Source organism: Uloborus diversus, chromosome 7 (genome assembly GCF_026930045.1).
Source record: "Uloborus diversus isolate 005 chromosome 7, Udiv.v.3.1, whole genome shotgun sequence".
In the NCBI taxonomy this organism is placed as follows: domain Eukaryota; kingdom Metazoa; phylum Arthropoda; class Arachnida; order Araneae; family Uloboridae; genus Uloborus; species Uloborus diversus.
This window is the reverse complement of record NC_072737.1, coordinates 78,459,694-78,477,494: the sequence shown is the minus strand read 5'-3', so window position 1 is coordinate 78,477,494 and position 17,801 is coordinate 78,459,694.

Genomic DNA, 17,801 nt, shown 5'->3' with positions numbered 1-17,801 from the left:
CGTCAGAACACGATGTAGAAGGGCGTCCACGGCAAGGGTCTCTTTTCACATCTTCCCGGAACCTTTTTAACCACTTGTTCACAGTTGTTTCCTTCAGAGAATTGTCTCGGTTAACGTTTTAAACACTCAAATAATCTCACGGCTATTCTTGCCTAACTTGGCAATAAACTAAATGCTGAGAGAGAGCTCCATGCCGACGGCAGGTGAAAAAGGGTAACTTTCAAGAAGCACAGCTGCACACTCCTACTTAAACGCAGAGCGCTCTGACTCGACTGAGCGTTGAGGGGATTGGCTACAGCGGCAGTACCAACTGGCGGTGTGTCCACGACACCGTGAACGTCACCCTGACTTATTTATACGTATTTTCCGGACAAACCTCGTATAGGAGAAAGTGGGATAAAACCGGGAAGTCGGGAGCAAACCAGAGGTACCCCCTTCTAGCCTCTGTAAGCGCTGCAATCACGTGGCCAAGAGAGGAACTACCTTCCACCTTGATGAAAAAGCTGCGGCCATTAAATTAGAACGCAATAGACTCGCTTCTTTCGTTCCTGTGAAGAAAATTCTGTTCGAGTGTTTTTTGCTTAAGGATTTTAAGCAAAACTAGACCGATTATACTACGTTCCTGTTTCTCCAACAGAAAAGGTGTGTAGCTCTCTTTGTACAACATTTAATTATCTTCATTATCATTCTAAGTAATTGTCTGTAGCATTCTGTATAGTCGTAGGCCGGCATTGTTTTTGAAAGCAATACATGTGAGGCAAAACCGGGTACTACCGCAGCCGAAGGAGTTCAAGAGAAAAGGAAAGACTCATTTTGACGGACGCCCCATACAAACTTCATCTTCAGGCAGCATTAGAAGAAAAGAAAAAGAAAAACAATGGAAAGAAGACCAAATATGGACGGAAGAAAAAAAAAACCCGAAGGAAAGATAAACGAATCAAAGAAAAGGCAACATTATAAAGATGCCAAAAAGGAGCAGACAGAAAATAGGCGTCCAATAAAAGAAAAACCGAAGGAGGAAATGAGGGATGAGTCCAGTGAGGAGGATGACAATACTGCCTGCACTTACTGCAATGAGCTTTACTCGGACTCGAAGGGTGGTGAGGGATGGATCCAATGCATCCAATGTCGTCGTTGATCCCATGAAAGCTGCTCTGGGGCTGATTTTACTTGTGACTTGTGTCAATAGGCATTATATTACAGCAAAAAATTAAAGGCAAAGACAATTAAATTTACTGACGACTCATCAATGTGTGTCGTTTTATACTTATTCCATTATGTTATGAGAATAGATAACATATGTCACTAACTAAAACTTGAATTTTGTGGAAACTTTTAAAAGTTTTATTTTCACATAGCAATAACATGTCTATCCAGTTTTACCCCACTCCGGGTAAAATGACTTTTTTTACGAAACAATTAATAAAAATTAAAAAACAAAAACACTTACGTTTTTGAAACTGTGGTTGCATTAATAGGTAAGTAGTGCATACTTTTGCAAAATTTTGTTCCTTTATGCTGAAAAGTCTGCAAAAGTTAGGGTCCCGGCTTTACCCCACCTTCCCCTACATAAGCACATACAGACGTCACGAAAAAATTCGTAGTACTTGCCTCGGGGATTCAGGAAAAATTGGTAATTAATGCGTCCGTCCGTTCTCAAGGACATTTGTTCGTGCGATTTGGCCGAGAAAACACACAACATTCATTCGGGAATGAGTAAAATTGAAATTTAGTCGGATATTTCAGTGTTTTTTTTTTTTTTTTGTTTTTTTTTTGTTTTCTTTTTTTACGATTACACTATTTCCTTTACTATGTAAAAAAAAATAAAATAATTTTTTGCATAATTTCTAAACCAATAGTTAACGTAAAATGTTTTTAAAGGCTACAACGCTCGATGCACATAACCAGGGTATCCGGTCAAACGGGGGCCAGATAAACAAGAATCTACAGCACTAATAATTTATTTATTTATTCATTTATTTACTGGATTAAAATATAAAAGAGAAGATGAACCCTAACTTCAAGTGCGTTGGTATTCGTACTTAGCACTTAAATTATTTTTCTCTGGCATGGAAGTTTAATATTGCTTAGTTTCAACTATTTAATTCATAACTATTAACTCCTTCAGTCGGAATTCTGAAATACTCAATTAAAAATGTTTATATTTGGTTCACAGTGTAATATGGTATAGAGTATCTGATACATTCAATTTCAAGTTTTTAAGCAAAAAATTAAAATAGTTATGATACGACCAATATTCTGGACTTATGTATTTGAAATTAATATTTCAGATAAAAAAAGATGAAAGATCAATCAAATTTCATTGTAAAATGTTCTCCAAACAATAATTAAATGTAACATAAGCATTTAAAATGATTAATAAAAAACTATATATATTTTTTAAAAATCAGAAAAAAAATCTTTGCTTTTGCACCGAGAGTCCATGGTTGGAAAAATGTGCTACTCTCTATGTCCCAATTCCGACATGTTAGTAATGTCAATCCCATAGCAAAACATTCTTACACAGATAAGAATAAGCATAAACTAAAGTGTCAACTACAAATAAATAAATAAATAAACAAATGAAGTAATTTAATCAATCATTGAGAAAGATATTCCCGTTAAACACTTTATAAAGAAACCGTGTTGAATTTCTTTACGCATCCGATTTAACTGTGGTTTATTTTATTACAGTGCAAAGCATTGACAAGAATTGAGCCCAACAATTCCGACATTTTATGGCAGTTATATATCTTTTGAAGTGTACTGATCGTGAGCTCTCCTTACGTAACTAAACATATTTGGGCCTCACTAAATTACTGCGACGGAACGCATATCACATGCTTACCGAGATATTTGATACATATAAACTTACTTGTCAGGGTGAAATATCCCTATGATGTAATGATGGCATATGTGGCGCGTGCAAACACACACACACAAATATATATATATATATATATATATATATATATATATATATATATATATATATATATATATATATATATATATATATATATATATATATATATATATATATATATATATATATATATATATATATATATATATTCATACAGAGTGATTCGGAACAACGTGTCAGAAATTTGCATTGAGGTCAGGCATATAGTAATAAATAAGAATCGTACCGGAACATAGGGTCGCATGCGCAATCCCGACGCACAAGCGGGTGCTGATTGTCATGAAGATGGCTGACCAGGATAAAGTGACGGAGAGCGTCAGTTGAGTGAAGGTATTTTAAATGTTCTTGTAAACGTATAACATAATGTAAACTCCACTTTCTGTAATAACATTTCATTCTCTCTAACTGTTTTTGCGTTTTCCTGTGTTAGACTTTGAGCCCTCGTAGCGCATCTGAATTGATCATGCTACCCTATGTGAACTATATGACCTACCCTTATATGAACTATATGCATGACCTCCATGCACATTTCTGAAGCGTTGTTCCGAATCACCCTGTACAGATACATACCCTTGTACAAGTTAATTAAAGCAAAATATTTTTTCCAGTAATTTTAAAATCATTCGAAGTATTCTTCACCAATCGAACTAAAACTTACAAAAATATTTATGGGATAGATAAATCCTTTACCTGACATCAAATTACACCAATCAGGGGGTCTTTGAGAGTTAATGAACATGAATTTCTGAATATTAAAGCTATATTATCATGTCAGTTGAGATTTCACTGTCGTCAGCGGTGAATGTGACACTGCGAAAGCTTACAAAGATTGTTAATCTTTCCGAACACCTATAGAGAGATTTCAAAGGTTGTTGGCTTTAGTATTGCAATCGTGAGCTGTATTATAAAACAAAATAGAGAAACGGAATCCATATCTTCATAGCTGGGAAAGAAATATGACCGAAAATTGAAAACAACTCCAAGGGATGACTCTTTTCTTCTACTTATGCAAAGTAAAAAAGACCCTCGAAAGACTAGCGCAGCATTTAAAAGAGATTCAAAAGAGAATGGAATAAATATTTGCTCATCTACTGTTCAGAGGCGCTTTTTGTAATCTGTCAGCCAGCCTATTGATGAACAGTTTCTGACCCAAAGAATTAAGAAAAACTCCACTTGTAGGAGTTAAAATATAAGAAATGAACTGCTGAATATTTTAGGAAAGTACTACTCGTATTTAGCGACAAAAGTAATTTCACTTTTCAGACCAAAGAATTCAACATGTGTAGCGAGTTGAAAAGGGAGGTCAAGCTGAGGCTGCAGGCGGAAGAACATGAACCAATTTGTAAAAAATCCTCAAAAAAATGTTTTTGGGGTTGTTTCAGTTACGATGGGATTGGTTCTTTGCAGCCTGTTTAGAGTATGATGCGTTCTGAGAAATATATTACCAGTCAGGAGAAAAAGTCTTTACCAGAGTTGAAAAAACGATACCCAGATAGAACGGGTTGTTTCCAGCAGGATTTAGACCGTTTCCATTCACAAGTGTTAAAAAATCTTTTTTATGAAAATTACATTCAGCTTCAAATTTTTTACTCTCAATAAATCCCAAATTTCCTTTTTCTCATTGCAATGCAATGTATTCATTTCGAACCTTTTTACTTTCTGCTTTATTCTTCATTTTCTTAAACCGTTGCAGTTCATTTGCAATTTTTCAATGTCCAAACTGATTACCATTAAAAAGATCTGTCGTTCATTATTTAAGTGAACGAACGGATCCGTTCATTTTAAGGATTTGTTCTTCTTGACCCGTTCGTTCATGAACGACACATCCCTAATTTTATTGCATGTTAGTTTTAAAAAACTCGTGTATATATTCTGTAAAAACAGTAGATACCCTCCTATTAGATATCGCTTTTTTTATTTGAAAGCATTTTTATGAACTTCTTAAAGTATGGCGTTTTATCATAGCATCAGACAATGCAATCCTGAAGTTTTATTATTTTTTTCCATATCGAATCGGATGTTTCAAGAGATATACACTCACACTCCTATTGTTTTTTCAACGAAATCTTTCATGTAGGCTCTGATAAAAACAAAAAAATATTCTTTAAAGTAAGATAAATGTATTTCTTGCGAACCTTTTTAGGATTAATACAGCAAGGAAAAAGACTAAACCCCTGACTGAAAAAAAAAATCGTCTTATTGTTGCTACAAGATTTTTCTCTTCTTCTTTTTGTCAATATTCATGACATTTTTCTATGCGAGTGTATGCATGGCTCAAAATCAATGTTATGCAAAAAAAAGTCTTAAGTCAGCGAAAGGAACGCAAATGCAAATGATGTACGAAGAGCGATGCTTTAAAAGCTTAACAGAATATTTCTTCCGTTTTATCAGAACAACGCTGGTAGGACGGGCAAAAGATTGAACATTTTATTTTAATTTTTTTTTTATTGTAGGAATGAGAATATTGAAAACATGTAGTCTCCTCTTTTAAACATTTGAGTATCGTCTGAACATTAAAAAGGAACACTTTCTGCTCAGTCATGACAGTAAAATTTTCCTCGAAAATTTATCATTGCATATATTAAGTCTGTCAATTTTGTTTTTCTAGTTGTACTTTAAAATACTTATCTTTTCTTATAAATCATAAATAAATTAAACTGAAATAATAATTAAACTAAATGTGTTGCAGCACAACTCAGTCTGTTGTTTTAAAAGAAAACATACAACTGTGTATTTGTGTTTATAAGAAAGGGGAGTAATTTGCTGCATAATATTAGAATTTTATTCTAAAAGAAAATTGTTCACTGTAAAAAAAAAAAAAAGGTTACAAGTATAAATGGATGTAAAGTTACACGAATTCTGATGTGTGCAGCATCATTGTTTTGAAAACTCAAATTGTTGGCAGAACCTTGCACTATAGTTTCAATTGAAACCATAGTGCATAAGGAAAAAAATGTTTTAACTGTTTTTCCAATCGAGTAGAAAACTTAACAAAGCTACAAAATTCATTTAATGATGTAAAAACAATTAATAGCTTACGTCAATCGGTAAATTAGACAAAAGAACCCAAATCCATGCTTAACTGAAATTGTAAATATTTTGACTTTGAGGGTAGTCAGTTAGTTATCAAGTTAGTTTAAACCAGTAAATGTTAGTTCGCTAACTTAAAATACATTTTTTTAAAAGTAAGCTCCCTATAGTCCTATAAATCAAAATGTAGAACGCACAAATGATGTGTTCAAAAGGTCGGTTTGCGCAAAAAAAAAAAAATAATTTCCATGAAAAACACTAGATGCAGAACAAATAGACAGACCAAAATGCACACATTTTCCCATCTTATAAAGCCAAATTAGTGTGTAAGATTGAAAATAATTTGTTTTCTAAATTCTGATTTTAGCGGTGTTCACTAATCAGTTCGATGTAAATATCATATTGAATCATTTTTATTCATCAGTTATTTGATTTTAAATTAAGTAATGTAAATTTTCACATGGGAGAATGTCAGATGGCCACTACTAAAATTTTCAGATTTGGGATTGACCTCTACGGGATTCATTTTGAGGTTTTAAAAAAAGTGGACAAAATTTGAACAAATCAAAATTCTGACATTTTTAGAAAATGGGACGGTTAAGGAAGAGTTGGGCTATAATACGCTCATTGGGTTTCAAAAGAGATAATTATTATTGTAGATTCACAGCTTAAAAATATACTTGACTGTGGCTGGTTCTAGTGTGTTTCAAACCTTGAGGTGGCCACTACTGGTGTTTTACCTTAGTTTAAATTACCTTATAATTTAATATTATGGTGAAAAGATCATAAATATTAGTCACCATAACTATTTTTTAACTAATAGTTTTTTTTGAAATATTTACCTATTAAATCCAGATATAGAGAAAACTCGTTACACTTTCTCAAAATGAAATGCAAATTTAAAAACAATTTTAGATTTTTTATATATTTCTTAGTTAAATTTACTACTGGAAACCACACGATGAAGGTCAGTTTGAATATCTTTCAAAAAAAAATGCATTATAGTTTTCTTTAGTATCTTACGATCTATTGAAGACTGTAACCGTGCTTCATGAAGCCAGAGGTATCCGGATAGAGCTAAGAGCATTAACGCTTATGAGAGCTAGACTGCAGCAATTTCTTTCAATTTTCTATGAAATTCGGCATATTAGATTCAACTCAGATCATATACATCTGAAAATTAAATTCGGAAGGTGAATGTCTTCATCAGTTTTCTTTGCTAGAAGATCTGATTCTGACGCATTGTGGTTGGGAAACGCTAATAAGCAACATGAATTTCAAATCTTTAGTACCTATTTTATTCCGTATTATTACAGAAGGTTGAACAGCAAAATTGCTAGTTTGAGACTGGAGGAAATCATTTTATCAATGACTTAGTATCAATTTTGCTGAGGTTAAAGGCTCTCTTTAAATTGATTTTAAAGCGGAAAATCTTCTTTTAAACAAAAAAAAAAAAAAAATGTGTTTCTCATCCGACGTAAATTAGTCTCAATATGCTCAATGGAGATGACAAGGGATGCAAGTAACAAAAGTAAATATTTGGAGACAATCATTAAAATCGATAGGAGAACGTCTCCTCTGCTTTGGGGCAAGAACAAGTACTAGTAGCCCTTGTAGGTGCTGCTGTACAGCATGATTTAGATTTCTTTTGATAAAGGACTATCAAGGATCTAAACTTCAAAAGTAATTTAGTCGAAACTTTAAATAGTCCACTTACATCCCTTTGTTCCCCACTGTCTCAACTGTCCATCAACAATTGCTATGAACTTGTTTAGCTACTAAGATCGATTTATAGATGATAATATTTTATTAGTTTCAACGATTAATTTTAGAGTAACCATCAGGGTTACGGATTCGGAGGGGAAATGACTGACTTCGATTCCAACTCCGGAAGTTTTAAAAACTTAGCCTCCGTCTCCAAATTCTTTACCACAAAATCTGCCTGACTCCGACTCCGCAATAACTAGTAGACTTGCGGATTTTGAGGAAAAACGATTGACCCCGACTCCGCATGTTTTCGCAGATAGTTGAGGAGCTATGGTAGACAATATAGCCGTAAACTGCTTTTTGTGATAAAATCATGAAACTTTGTATGCATGTAGACAATGTACTAACAATTATTTTTGGAAGGGGAGGAAATTCAAAATCCCCCCCAAACCCCCCTGGCAGCCATTTTTGGTCAAAATCCAAAACGACTTTTCTTTTATATTTTTTGAAAAATACCCACTGTAGCTTCTTTTGGGAGTTCTATTATGCTTACTAAAGCGTAAAAAGTCATCAAAATATCTCTAAATTTCCTAATTTTAAAATTAATTTTGAAAACTTGATTTTTTTAAACAAAACTTTAACTAGTCAAAGTCTTTAACATTTCTTGAGGGGTCGTTTGAGAAATGTTTTTTTATGCATTTTAAAGCACTGTGTTGAGGAAAATCAATTCATTTACAGCAGAATCCAATAACTCGAACCCCAGAAATCCGAAATATCAGAAAATCCGCACCTATGTTTTAAAGTTTACCATTAAAAATTGATTACAAAACTAAGAATAAAACTAGAAATTAAAAACCATAAACAAAGCTAGTAATTTTTCAAAACTTGAAACAAACATTTGAATTGTTGTTTAAAAATAAATACAGCACTTTGATTAGTTAAAACGAAATCAATTTTCATTATCGGTGAAAAAAAAAAAACCTTCAAACACTTGGAAATGAAGTACGCAATTTCTTGGAAGTTTCACTCACATTCTTCAGTTTTATCAGTCATATGTGCACTTGAAATAAAGGGGGGGGGGGGAGGGGGCACGGACGTTGTTTTTACAGAACTCCAATCTTTATTATTATTTAAACGCTTTAAAACAAGTTTCAAGTTTTTTCTCATTAGACGATTTGAGGCATTTGTTCTATGTTTTAAACGATGTAAGAGGAAGAAATATTTAATTACTACAATAAGAAGTTTAGTGCTATGTTAATAAAGCTAGCAATATTTTTACTATTAATAAAATTATTATTTATTGAAATATAATTCGCTGTAACAAAAACTACAACTAAATTGCAATACAAATCTGATTAAGTAATGCATACAACGATCACATAGAAGGCAATTTAAAACGTTTGAATTCACAAGTAATTTACTCAAGTACATGACATTTTCCATTGCAGTATTTACACATAGGTATTTAATTAAGTCCATTTTTGAAGCACCCACAAGTTATTTGAGAGCAGGTTTTTTTTTTTTTTTTTCTACACTTGCATAACGTAAATTCGCTTTCAGCAAGAACTTGAAACTTCGGGCAACTCAAACAAATAAAAACGTGCTTTTCATCAGTTACTGTAAAACCCCAATCATAAATTGGAGTTAAGGCTAAATTTTTAGACATACTGCCCCACTGATCTCCACCTTGATAAGCACTAAATAACTTGCCTTAGGACTTCAGCTGTGGGTGGTAAGTTATTCATTGATCATTGTTCGCTGGTGGAAAAACAGTTTCCAGCTTCATTTACGGACGGCAAGTTGCATGCAGACGAGTAGTAGCAAAGATTAATGAATCACTAAGATATTTGAAAATTTTAATTAAGTGTGCATTTTTTTAAGGTTAGGATATATATATGAAAATACACCAATCAATAGATTCTGCAATCACGTCTGTTCCAGAAAAACATTAAATGTTACACTTTTTGTAAAACTGCTAATTTAGGTTTAAAAGCCAAAGTTTTTTAAATTATTTTTTATGTACCGTAATTAGACACGGAAAACAATCATCTGCTAAAGTAACAGTGCCTTATGACAGCGATGTCTTTAATCTATTAATATTCATGAGTTTGGAATTTGCTACGTGTAACACGTCTCTAAAATGTTAAGTCAACGAAACTAGAAAGACGCCTTGGAGCAGAAACGGAAAAGCAGAAATGCAAATGACGCATTTGAAAAGTCTTATTATATGCACAACTGAACTTTCTCACCTTCTCGTCAGAAGAATGTGTTTTGCCGAAATAATTCTTTTTCTGTTTAAACGCTTCTTTTTGAATGTTCTTTCAGTTTTTCCCCCTCTCGAGGCATTCAGTTGTAATGTAACAACATGCAAAACTAGCACTTTAAGCGCGAATACTAAATCTTCGTCTGGGTTTGATAAATTTAATTTATTGTCAGTTTTCGGATGTCTGTCAATATACAAACGATATTTTGTTTTCTTAAATTGCTAGTGGCGTTTTATGCGTTACAAAACATCGGAACCGTAACCACATTTAAAAGTCTATTTGCGATATATACAAATTTGTGATTATAGATTCATGATTTTCCCACGTCCACCGATATTGTTGCTGTTTTAGGGTACAAAATTGGAAATATTTAAATGCATTTATCAAAGGACAATTTGCAGTTATTGGGAAAAGCGTCAATTGGAAAGCTTAGAGCAGGAGCAAGAGACAAATTTTAACAAATTCAATTAAGAAGTTGTACATTGTCCTCTTTGCGCAATATTAAAAGTGCAAGTTGCACAATAGATATTTTGCCCAATTGAAGCACATGAAAAGTGTTCTTTAACTAAAAATATTGTTCAGATGAGAATAAAACGGCGGAGTAAGTCAGTTTCTATGGCGTTGATTGGACCCGCAGCCTCAATTTTCTGCTTGGTGAAAAACCACTCACTCTTGAAAGTCTTTTAGCATTGACTTTCTTTGCGTAAACCCATCCTATATTTCAAAATTGCAGCGGCGAAATTAATTTAAATTAAAAGAATAACAAATTACAATAACCTTTTCATAAAAGTTTAAGCATAATAATTTTAAATAAACGCACACATTAAATACAATTAATTCTCTTGAAATGAAATTTCATGCAAACCTGTTTTTTTCAGATGCTTTTGCTAAACACCATCAATTACTTGAAACTGTGTTAGGATGAACTAGGTCATTATCGTTATAACGGCAGTTATAATAATTGATTTTTTTCATGTTGATTTTTTTTCAGTATTGTCAGTATTGGTTTTTCCCATATTGTAAGTTGCTAAGATACGTAAAGATTTCGCTTGAAAAAAACATATTTTTAAAGGCAAATGTGAGATTGAAAATAAAAAATGATAATATTATATACCGTCTCCTCATAGAAACAGTAGAATATCTTAAATCCCTGGGATTAGATATCTCACTGTTGCTCTTAGGTGACGATATGTTACATTTAATTTTTATGATATTTTTTTCTTAAGCTATTTCTTACTAGAGGCAGAATCTAAAAATTCAATGATATGTTAATTATGTATTTCATTTCCTGCTTGAAGTAGAACCGTATTGAAGTCAAGAACTGTGGAAAATGTTATGCTAGCGCCAGGTTTAAATTGCATACAAACAGAGAATGATGAATTTTAAATTTAAGTTATTTCCTTGTTTATGTTATTTTGTGTTAAATTATGCAATGATTTTATTTAGAAGCTTAAAAATTTAATCTTGTATTTCACCTGAACTATATGAAGCTATATTTTTATTTATTGAGCTTTAATTCATTTTAACATGTTTGGAGGGTTGTAAAATGGTGCTTTTGACTACTGACTATCTATCTATGGCCACCAGCATTAATTTAAAACATGCATCAAATACAATAATATAAGGAAATATATTTTTTTTCTGTCACTACGCCACACCGTTTGGTATTTGATTACTTAAAACAGCTGTAAAGTGAAAGTCAGATATAGTTTTCAGTTTTAAAAAATGGCTAAAAATTTATTTCACTTCTGGTCAGAGTTATTGAAAGTAGAACTTTAAAAAATTTAGCTTCTCTTATTACGTTTGCACAGGAAAACTGGGAGAAAAAATGCATTACGCTTGTTATAAAAAAAAGTTAAAAGTATATACATTTTTTTTTTAATAAAATGTTTAAATGAGTTCAAGGTAATAATATACATGAGCCATTATTGTGTAAACGAAGTATATATGTACAGTAATTAGATTTATCTTTTAAAAAACTACATATACAATTTCAATAAAATATCAAGTTCAAAAATCATAGACGAACGCATTTTCAAATCAACATTAGCAAATGAATAACAATAAAAATAATATATTTAAAATGAACTTGGAAAAAAAATCCATATTTTGAGTATATGTGGGAGACATTTATATTGCAAGACAGCAAACATCAAGCGCTAAATACTCAGTTTACTGTTTATATTTCTCTTCAATATCTCTCACATTTTTATAAAAATGCAAAGAAAAAATAATTTTTTTTTGAAGAAAATTATAAATTTTAAGCCTTTTGCTGGACACCTAAATATTTTTACTTCCTTTAACAAAAAAGGAAGTATTGTATTCGTGAAAAAATTTTCACTCAAAAATCGACATTATTTTCTATTTTACTCGCCCTCGAATGAATATTTTACAACGAGTTTTCTCGTGACGTCTGTATGTACGTATGTATGTGCGTAGGTAGTTTGTTTTCCTAAGCCAAGACCTAGCGCCGATTTGCGCAAGCGTCAGGTCTGCTCTGATTTTATCAAAATAGGGAGGGAAACCCGGAAGTAAAAGGTGCGAAGTAACGTGTTCAGCAGTTCTTACAATGTCGCGTAACAATGTGGGCGACTTTGTAACAATGTAGGCGACTTTGTAACAATGTGGACAACATTCTCTAAAAATGACTGGTGGGCAAAATATGCCTTTTTTAAATAATAAATGATTCCACCCCTGCTCGCTGCGGCTGACCAGCTCCGGAAAATTACATCGGAATTTTATTTGATTTGCAAAGATTTAATGTGCCTGTTAGAATAATCAGATAAAAATACACTTCTTCTCTACAGTATTGCCTTGTGCACTTACGATATAAGCGTCTAAACACAGTACTTAACCATCCTTTAATTTGGGATTTTTCCAGCAATAAATGATCATTTTGCTTTCACTTTAAAAATACTTTCTAATGTAAATGCTCCCGGTACTCGTAATGGCACCATTAGTATCAGTAAAATTTGGTTTAATTCTAATTACTCCTTCTTGGGGTTTTGTATTGCGTAGCTACCTGAGTATTTCCTCCAGGTTTTTACCATTTAGGATGATAAAAATACGTTTTTGTTTCTTCAATATTTTGTTGGTCCCCTAAACGCTGGCGCGATGTAATTTTACTTGAAAGTGTAAGTTGTGGCGTAAACGTTATATAAAAAATTTCCAAGCAACTAAAAATATATTTCTGGAGAAATTCTGGAAAAAAGTCATTTTTATAAAGCTTTAGGGTGTTTTTTGCTATATACATATTACCGCTACAAATTATTTTTAAAGGACTACTGAAAGGATCATGTGTCACTGTTCTGTTTGAAAGAAAAATAAATGGAGAGGAATCATTGAAATCAACAACATCGGAAAAGTCATGTTAGAAACGACATGCAAAAAACGACCTCTTTCTAGTTCGTAGTTTACCACAATGTGCTTTAGAAGTGAAATTATAAAAAATGATCAGTCTTTGATGTGAACTGAATATGTTTATTACTTACATCTAACGAAAGAATGTACTTTTTTTCCAAAGTAAAAGTTGGCTATCTCAGTACTTATTAAATACTTTTGTTATTATTTTAATAATTTTAAATTCATCATGTTTATTACTCATTTATGAATAAAAAATTTGGCAAAATTGAAAAGTTCAGTAATGTCCTATATTTAATTTTTTATCATTTACAGTACATTAGAAAAAAAAACTTACTTTTCTTCGTCGGAGGGAAAAAAAACTCTGAAGCAGCAAAATTCAGAGCGTCCCAATCTTCTCCCCCTCTAAGCTAAAAAAAAAGATGAAGTTTTATGTACACATGTCAAGAAAAATAATTATATTTATTTGTTGGATGATTAGTTCGATGAGTTTTTTAAATACAGCACAAATATTAAATCTATTTTTCGCATTCCTTGAGTAGAAAACTAACAGAGCATATTTCTGTGTAGAATTAATTAACTCCCAAGGAATGTTTTTCAGGAAATCCTTTTTCACGAAATTAAGTAAAAAAAAGTCTTATATTTCCAATTCATTTCCTCAGTAATCGAGTTTAAATGAGATTGGAAAGTTTTCTTTTGTTTTCATTTTTCTTCGTTGATATGCGTTTCCTATTTTTGAGATTAATTTACTTTAATAGGATTTTTAACTGCACTACAGGAAGTATTATACAGATAATTAAAATAATTTTTTATGATTTTTTTTTTGAAATATTTTTAACTTGCTCTTTTCTGAGCTATAACAAAAAAAAAAAAAAAACAAAAAAAAAAAACATACCAAAACTTAATTGATAGGATAAGAGAGGGCAACGTATAACTACTTAGGTTTTGAGAAATATGCAAATGTGTCATTCTTCAAAAAAAGTGTAATTTTTCTGTCACGCACTGCTTTTACCAGCAAAAACTTTAAGGAACAATTCCTTTAACAATGATTTTTAATTTCATCAAAAATATATCTATTTGAACCTGCCAAATATTTTTTAATCATGATTTCTATTTTAGTATATTTTTGGTTCATAATTCTCACATCATACTGTGAATTCTCACCTCCGTGGCTGTTACACACCTGGTGTGACTGTTTATGTTGCTTAATAACTTGTTTAATTAATAGTATATACTTATTTATTTATTATTAGTGTCTCAAATACTAATAGTTTAAGTACATTTAATATTGTGTTTTAGTTCGTTTTAGTAGGACAAGAAGTCATGTCACACAATAAATTCTCACCTCCGTTACCTAAACACAAAAAGCCATTCTTCATTAACAGGTGGCAGTAATGACATCAAATATTATTTTCCACGATACAAGAGTTACCTTGTTTATTTTTAGTCATAGTTGAAGTTATGAGATTTTTGTCGAAAAACAAGAAGATAGATTTTGCTTTAAAAACTTAGTGCGTATTCTGACTTCTCACCTCCGTGAACTTGAATTTCAGAGATGTAAACTTATGTAAAAAAAGAAGTGAACATGTTTTCATATACTTAATATTTGCAGATTGTAGTAACGAAGAAATTTATTTTGCTCCTGCATAATGTATCTATTATGCATATATTAATGTAAAATTCCTCACCTCCGTGACAGACCTTGTCAATTTCATTATTTCTGAGGGGAAAATAAATGATGGAAGGGATATACATCAATAATTGGCATTCTACCGAAATTATAAATTGCCAGTACATCCTCAAATTTACTGAAATCCTACTATTTTTAATATACATTTGAAACTACTAATTAAATCATACTTTAATTAAGAGAGCTTAATATTATGTTCCCTCTAATCATTAAAACAATCGATTGTTTGCACCCCCCAATTAACAAACTTACTACTTTTATATTAATTTGGCATCAATTTTTATAAATATTAGAAGTTTGTTCCTTTTTTTTTAATTTTCGTGAACAAGGCATTTTTTTAAATTCATGAGTAAACTAATTGGAACTTCGCTGGGCCATTGTTTATGGTTACTTCTAGTAGGTAACACTTTTATGTAAGAATAAAAAAAAAGAAACAAAAGGTTTCGAAATTGTAAAATAGTTGCGTTCAGAAGTTTCGTGATCCGGAGAATGACCCAAATAAAACTAAAACTACAGAGAATTTCAGCCAATAGTTTTATTTTTAATTTTATTCCTTTAAGTTTTTAGAGAGGATCATATGTATTCATTTTGCACAGGTAAATAGCAATTTTTGAACTTAACATAAATTGTACAAAAATGACGATACTTTTAGTAAAACGAGGAAACGTTTCAGGAAATTTGCTTAAATTATGGTTTAAGTTTTATATTACGCTAGAATGTAAGGAATCTAGAGGAAGAGCTGTAATGATTAGCTATAGACATATAAAAAATTTCTTTATTAAAAACGTATTCTTTAAATGTCTGTATTTGAACTTTATTTTTAACAGACTTCAAAAAGGAGGCGGCTATGAGTTCAAAATGTATGTATGTTTTTTTTTTTGTTTACTTGTCCACTCACAGCGCCTCACCCAAGTAAACCGATATTGATGATTTTTTTTAATGGGTAGGGGATGCTTCAACTTAGGTCCAGTTACTTTGTTTGACGATATTTTGTTCATTAGAAAAAAAGTTAAGAGTAAAAAACAACAAGCTTCATGCACCTTTTTTTGTTATGTTTAGTTTGTCCGCTCAAAGCGTCTCACCTAGTGAACTGATTTTCATGATTTTATTTATTGGATATAGAATGGCTCAACTTAGGTCCCATTACTTTGACGATATTGGTATATTAGAAAAAAAATATGGGTAAAAAACAGTCAATTTCATGCAATTTTCCTATTAAATATGATTAAATATAAACTGGCGGATTCAGATTACGGATTTGGGAGGAGAACATTTAAAAAAAATTATTCATCTAGGGGCATATATTATGCATTGAAATTACAGTAGAATCTCGTCTATCCGGTCCTCGTTCGCCCGTATCAAATTTTCTGAAAAAACATTTTTTATCGTTTCATAATTAACAATTTTAAATGCGCCAGCAATAGCATAGCTATATTACGCCAAAGATTTGTTTTTTCCTTCGTTAAATGAAAAATTGCTGTATAGATTTTACAATAAATTACGGTGGTCTAAAAAAGAGACGGTCCTTGAGGAAACTGCATAACTACCGTCAAAAATCGGATTTTAGGAATTTTTTTCTGGTGGACGACGGGGAGCAGCGATTTTCTTTCGATTTTTTTTTTTTTTTGAAAATTGAAGTTACTGTTGACATTATGGAGTCGGGAGCCAAGTTGGGGGAAGAGCGCAGAAAAATGACTTTTCTGGAAATGTCTTAGAAATGTATTTTCTCTATAAAAATGCATTTTTGAAGTTATTAGTGGCGATATTAGGAAAGAGTGGGAATCATGGTCTTCTCTCAGAAATTTTGCAGAGCAAAAGAACGAAAAAGTGAAGTTTTAAGCTTTCTTTGGTCTCTTAACAAGGTCATGACACCCTTTTGGCCCCACACTTGGACTCTTATCGATACAATTGAATTTGCCACTCGAAGCAGGGGTTCTGACTGGCTTACCCCAGATCCGGCAGTGGCTCAAAGTCAAGGTATTTTGGAACACTTTTGTGTATATATTTTCCTGTCAGTGATAATTCACGCTTTTGGTCATTTACTAAACCGTCTTTGGTAGGGTGGTTCAGTTGTGACATCAATTATACAGTCATCTGAGACAAAACCTTCAGAATCAACTAGGATTTTGGAAAGGAAACGTTCTTGTAGTTTCCGCTTCATGGATCCGCTCCCTCCCCATATTAAAAACCCATTGTTGAAAAAGTGTGTTACTATATAACAGTAATATTAAAGGTAATTGTTATGAGAATGTTGAATGAGAATGTTTGTGTGTGTGCGGTACTTTAAAGTCTAGGCGACCTTGTAGCACTTTTATAAATCCCTGAAATTATTTTCAAATTTAGTAAGGAACTCGTCACTTTCAGTGTATTATGTCTTTTTTACATAATTGGTTCTTTTGTAGATGTTTAAAGTTAAACCTTTTCAGTAATTACCTAATAAGTGACCCAAAAAACTCCGCATCATATTTAATATTTTACGAAATATTTCTTCTACTACGTAAGTTTCTGACACGTTTGAAGATCATAAATTATAACATGACTTTCCAAACATTACGTCTTCTCAAAACCCCAATATCACCAATAGCCCTGAAATTTGGTACAAAATTAGTTTGGACCTTGGAGGATGCACTTCGATACGTAGTTTTTTTTTTTTTATTTTAATCATTTTTTTTCGTAATCAATATTTTAATCTAACCGCTTCGGTAGTTTTGCTTGTCATAATTATATTCAGTTAAGTTAATCATCTTCTGTTAAATGGGGAACGGAATTTTCGTTATGTTCTAATCGTAACACGCATTTTAGTAAAATTCTTCCTTAGAGTCAT